At 34.6% G+C, this 6,338-nt stretch overlaps 3 non-coding genes across 3 annotated transcripts; all 3 read left to right on the top strand.

Annotated features, from left to right (window-relative positions):
* The first annotated feature begins 373 nt into the window (after positions 1 to 373).
* Positions 374 to 445, top strand: TRNAR-CCU (transfer RNA arginine (anticodon CCU)). Its single transcript has one exon. It is a non-coding gene; the product is annotated as a tRNA-Arg (tRNA).
* Positions 446 to 1,866: 1,421 nt separating this feature from the next.
* TRNAS-CGA (transfer RNA serine (anticodon CGA)) lies at positions 1,867 to 1,938 on the top strand. Its single transcript has one exon. It is a non-coding gene; the product is annotated as a tRNA-Ser (tRNA).
* A 2,905-nt stretch (positions 1,939 to 4,843) lies between these two features.
* On the top strand, positions 4,844 to 4,915 carry TRNAW-CCA (transfer RNA tryptophan (anticodon CCA)). Its single transcript has one exon. It is a non-coding gene; the product is annotated as a tRNA-Trp (tRNA).
* Positions 4,916 to 6,338: the final 1,423 nt, after the last annotated feature.

The raw sequence follows: 6,338 nt of genomic DNA, 5'->3' as shown, positions 1-6,338 counted from the left end.
TGCTATCTGTCAGCGCAGTGTCTAAAAAAGTGTCTTTTAGTTGAATGTTATAGATTAATATCTTACAAACAATTCATTGATGAGAAAAATCATCGGGGAACAAAATCAAAACATTGAATATTTAAGGCACGCCGGGATCTGCTTTCACTTTGATCATAGCATTGTCATCTTTGAATCCATAAGAAAAAAGGGTTATTAACTAGATTCTAAATTTTAAACTGGAAAACCCCACATTCCCAATACCAAGATATTCATTCGTCCTTGTTTATGTCTTTTTCAGTCTTTAAGTAAAAGTAGCAAATTTCGAGAAGGTGTGCACGATTTCTTCATGCACTTTTTAAGTGAATTATGGGCGGAAAGTTTCTTTTCATATGACCTTGTGGCGCAACGGTAGCACGTCTGACTCCTGATCAGAAGGTTGCGTGTTCAAATCTCGCCAGGGTCAAGCAACTTTTTCATTACTTAAACCATGTCTGGATTAAAATTGAAACTGTGTTGCTATATGTCAGCGCAGTGTCTAAAAAAGTGTCTTTTAGTTGAATGTTATAGATTAATATCTTATAAACAATTCTTTGATGAGAAAAATCATCGGGAAATGAAATCAAAACATTGAATGCACTTCGGGATTTCTTTTCACTTTGATCATAGCATTGTTATCTTTCAAACCATAAGAAAAAAGTGTTCATTACTAGATTCTAAATTTTAAACTGGAAATCCCTGCATTCCCAATATCAAGATGTTCATTCGTCCTTGTTTATGTCTTTTTCAGTCTGTAAGTAAAAGTAGCAAATTTCGAGAAGGTGTGCCACGATTTCTTCATGCACTTTTTAAGTGAGTTATATTATGGGCGGAAAGTTTCTTTTCATATGACCTCGTGGCGCTACGGTAGCGCATCTGACTCCAGATCAGACGGTTGCGTGTTCAAATCACTTCGGGGTCAAAAAACTATTTCGTAACTTAACCCATGTCTGGATTAAAACTAAAGTTGTGTTGCTATCTGTCAGCACAGTGTCTAAAAAAGTGTCTTTTAGTTGAATGTTATAGATTAATATCTTGCAAACAATTCTTTGATGAGAAAAATCATCGGGGAACAAAATCAAAACATAGAATATTTAAGGCACGTCGGGATCTCCTTTCACTTTGATCATAGCATTGTTATCTTTGAATCCATAAGAAAAAAGGGTTCTTAACTAGATTCTAAATTTTAAACAGGAAAACCCTGCATTGCCAATATCAAGATGTTCATTCGTCCTTGTTTATGTCATTTTCAGTCTGTGAGCAAAAGTAGCAAATTTCGAGAAGGTTTACGCGATTTCTTCATACACTTTTCATGTGAATTATGGGCGGAAAGTTTCTTTTCGTATGATCTTGTGGTGCAACGATAGCGCGTCCGACTCCAGATCAGAAGTTTGCGTGTTCAAATCACACCAGGGTCACGCAACTTTTTCATTACTTAACCCATGTCTGGATTAAAATTGAAACTGTGTTGCTATCTGTCAGCGCAGTGTCTAAAAAAGTGTCTTTTAGTTGAATGTTATAGATTAACATCTTATAAACAATTCTTTCATGAGAAAAATCATCGGGAAACGAAATCAAAACATTGAATATTTAATGCACTTCGGGATCTCTTTTCACTTTGATCATTGCATTGTTATCTTTGAAACCATAAGAAAAAAGTGTTCATTACTAGATTCTAAATTTTAAACTGGAAATCCCTGCATTCCCAATATCAAGATGTTCATTCGTCCTTGTTTATGTCTTTTTCAGTCTGTAAGTAAAAGTAGCAAATTTCGAGAAGGTGTGACACGATTTCTTCAAGCACTTTTTAAGTGTGTTATATTATGGGCGGAAAGCTTCTTTTCATATGATCTCGTGGCGCAATGGTAGCGCGTCTGACTCGAGATCAGCAGGTTGCGTGTTCAAATCACGTCGGGGTCAAAAAACTTTTTCATAACTTAACCCATGTCTGGATTAAAACTAAAGCTGTGTTGCTATCTGTCAGCACAGTGTCTAAAAAAGTGTCTTTTAGTTGAATTTTATAGATTAATATCTTACAAACAATTCTTTGATGAGAAAAATCATCGGGGAACAAAATCAAAACATTGAATATTTAAGGCACATCGGGATCTCCTTTCACTTTGATCATAGCATTGTCATCTTTGAATCCATAAGAAAAAAGGGTTCTTAACTAGATTCAAAATTTTAAACAGGAAAACCTGCATTCCCAATATCAAGATGTTCAATCGTCCTTGTTTATGTCATTTTCAGTCTATGAGCAAAAGTAGCAAATTTCGAGAAGGTTTGCGCGATTTCTTCATACACTTTTCATGTGAATTATGGGCGGAAAGTTTCTTTTCGTATGATATTGTGGTGCAACGGTAGCGCGTCTGACTCCACATCAGAAGTTTGCGTGTTCAAATCACACCAGGGTCAAGCAACTTTTTCATTACTTAACCCATGTCTGGATTAAAATTGAAACTGTGTTGCTATATGTCAGCGCAGTGTCTAAAAAAGTGTCTTTTAGTTGAATGTTATAGATTAATATCTTATAAACAATTCTTTCATGAGAAAAATCATCGTGAAACGTAATCAAAACATTGAATATTTAATGCATGTCGGGATCTCTTTTCACTTTGATCATAGCATTGTCATCTTTGAAACCATAAGAAAAAAGGGTTCATTAATAGATTCTAAATTTTAAACTGGAAATCCCTGCATTTCCAATATCAAGATGTTCATTCGTCCTTGTTTATGTCTTTTTCAGTCTGTAAGTAAAAGTAGCAAATTTCGAGAAGGTGTGCCACGATTTCTTCATGCAATTTTTAAGTGAGTTATATTATGGGCGGAATGCTACTTCGCATATGACATTGTGGCGCAACGGTAGCGCGTCTGACTCCAGATCAGATGGTTGCATGTTCAAATCACATCGGGGTCAAAAAACTTATTCCTAACTTAACCCATGTCTGGATTAAAATTGAAGCTGTGCTGATATGTGTCTGAAAAAGTGTCTTTTAGTTGAATGTTATAAATTAATATCTAACAAACAATTATTTGATGAGAAAAATCATAGGGAAGTTAAATCAAAACATTGAATATTTAAGGCACGTTGGGTTCTCTTTTCACTTTGATCATAGCATTGTCATCTTTGAATGCATAAGAAAAAAGGGTTCTTTACTAGACTCTAAATTTTAAACTGGAAAACCCTCCATTCCCAATACCAAGATATTCATTCGTCCTTGTTTATGTCTTTTTCAGTCTGTTAGTAAAAGTAGAAAATTTCAAGGTGTGCCACGATTTCTTCATGCACTTTTTAAGTGAATTATGGGCGGAAAGTTTCTTTCCGTATGATCTTGTGGTGCAACAGTGACACGTCTGACTCCGGATCAGAAGGTTGCGTGTTCAAATCACGCCAGGGTCAAGCAACTTCTTCAGTACTTAACCCATGTCTGGATTAAAATTGAAACTGTGTTGCTATCTGTCAGCGCAGTGTCTAAAAAAGTGTCTTTTAGTTGAATGTTATAGATTAATATCTTATAAACAATTCTTTCATGAGAAAAATCATCGTGAAACGAAATCAAAACATTGAATATTTAATGCATTTCGGGAACTCTTTTCACTTTGATCATAGCATTGTCATCTTTGAAACCATAAGAAAAAAGGGTTTATTAATAGATTCTAAATTTTAAACTGGAAATACCTGCATTCCCAATATCAAGATGTTCATTCACCCTTGTTTATGTCTTTTTCAGTCTGTAAGTAAAAGTAGCAAATTTCGAGAAAGTGTGCCACGATTTCTTCATGCAATTTTTACTTGAGTTTTATTATGGGCGGAAAGTTTCTTTTCATATGACCTCGTGGAGCAACGGTAGAACTTCTGACTGCAGAATAGAAGGTTGCGTGTTCAAATCATGTCGAGATCAAAATACTTTTTCATAACTTAACCCATGTCTGGAATAAAATTGAAGCTGTGTTGCTATCTGTCAGCACAGTGTCTGAAAAAGTGTCTTTTAGTTGAATGTTATAGATTATTATCTCATAAACAATTATTTGATGAGAAAAATAATCAGGAAGCAAAATCAAAACATTGAATATTTAAGGCACGTCGGGATCTGCTTTCACTTTGATCATAGCATTGTCATCTTTGAATCCATAAGAAAAAAGGGTTCTTTAATAGACTCTATATTTTAAACTGGAAAACCCTACATTCCCAATACCAAGATATTCATTCGTCCTTGTTTATGTCTTTTTCAGTCTGTAAGTAAAAGTAGCAAATTTCGAGGTGTGCACGATTTCTTCATGCACTTTTTAAGTGAATTATTTGCGGAAAGTTTCTTTTCATATGACCTTGTGGCGCAACGGACGCGCGTCTGACTCCAGATCAGAAGGTTGTGTGTTCAAATTACGAAAGGGTCAAGCAACTTTTTCATTACTTAACCCATGTCTGGATTAAAATTGAAACTGTGTTGCTATATGTCAGCGCAGTATCTAAAATTGTGTCTTTTAGTTGAATGTTATAGATTAATATCTTATAAACAATTCTTTGATGAGAAAAATCATCGGGAAACGAAATCAAAACATTGAATATTTAATGCACTTCGGGATTTCTATTCACTTTGATCATAGCATTGTTATCTTTCAAACCATAAGAAAAAAGTGTTCATTACTAGATTCTAAATTTTAAACTGGAAATCCCTGCATTCCCAATATGAAGATGTTCATTCGTCCTTGTTTATGTCTTTTTCAGTCTGTAAGTAAAAGTAGCAAATTTCGAGAAGGTGTGCCACGATTTCTTCATGCACTTTTTAAGTGAGTTATATTATGGGCGGAAAGTTTCTTTTCATATGACCTCGTGGCGCAACGGTAGCGCATCTGACTCCAGATCAGAAGGTTGCGTGTTCAAATCATATCGGGGTCAAAAAACTTTTTCATAACTTAACCCATGTCTGGATTAAAATTAAACCTGTGTTGCTATCTGTCAGCACAGTGTCTAAAAAAGTGTCTTTTAGTTGAATGTTATAGATTAATATCTTACAAACAATTCTTTGATGAGAAAAATCATCGGGGAACAAAATCAAAACATTGAATATTTAAGGCACGTCGGGATCTCCTTTCACTTTGATCATAGCATTGTCATCTTTGAATCCATAAGAAAAAAGGGTTCTTAACTAGATTCTAAATTTTAAACAGGAAAACCCTGCATTACCAATATCAAGATGTTCATTCGTCCTTGTTTATGTCATTTTCAGTCTGTGAGCAAAAGTAGCAAATTTCGAGGTTTGCGCGATTTCTTCATACACTTTTCATGTGAATTATGGGCGGAAAGTTTCTTTCCGTATGTTCTTGTGGTGCAACAGTGACGCGTCTGACTCCTTATCAGAAGGTTGCGTGTTCAAATCACGCCAGGGTCAAGCAACTTTTTCATTACTTAACCCATGTCTGGATTAAAATTGAAACTGTGTTGCTATCTGTCAGCGCAGTGTCTAAAAAAGTGTCTTTTAGTTGAATGTTATAGATTAATATCTTATAAACAATTCTTTCATGAGAAAAATCATCGTGAAACGAAATCAAAACATTGAATATTTAATGCATTTCGGGATCTCTTTTCACTTTGATCATATCATTGTCATCTTTCAAACCATAAGAAAAAAGTGTTTATTAATAGATTCTAAATTTTAAAGTGGAAATCCCTGCATTCCCAATATCAAGATGTTCATTCATACTTGTTTATGTCTTTTTCAGTCTGTAAGTAAAAGTAGCAAATTTCGAGAAAGTGTGCCACGATTTCTTCATGCAATTTTTAAGTGAGTTATATTATGGGCGGAAAGATTCTTATCATATGAACTTGTGGAGCAACGTTAGCGCGTCTGACTCCAGATTAGAAGGTTGCCTGTTCAAATCACGTCGGGGTCAAAAAACTTTTTCATAACTTAACCCATGTCTGGATTAAAACTAAAGCTGTGTTGCTATCTGTCAGCACAGTGTCTAAAAAAGTGTCTTTTAGTTGAATTTTATAGATTAATATCTTGCAAACAATTCTTTGATGAGAAAAATCATCGTGGAACAAAATCAAAACATTGAATATTTAAGGCACGTCGCGATCTCCTTTCCCTTTGATCATAGCATTGTCATCTTTGAATCCATAAGAAAAAATGGGTTCTTAACTAGATTCTAAATTTTAAACAGGAAAACCCTGCATTCCCAATATCAAGATGTTCATTCGTCCTTGTTTATGTCATTTTCAATCTGTGAGCAAAAGTAGCAAATTTCGAGAAGGTTTGCGCGATTTCTTCATACACTTTTCATTTGAATTATGGGCGGAAAGTTTCTTTTCGTATGAT

This window comes from Phyllobates terribilis, unplaced genomic scaffold, assembly GCF_046119375.1.
Source record: "Phyllobates terribilis strain yellow unplaced genomic scaffold, ASM4611937v1 Scaffold_11__3_contigs__length_659146591, whole genome shotgun sequence".
Lineage (NCBI taxonomy): Eukaryota > Metazoa > Chordata > Amphibia > Anura > Dendrobatidae > Phyllobates > Phyllobates terribilis.
This window is presented reverse-complemented; position numbering and strand designations above follow the sequence as displayed.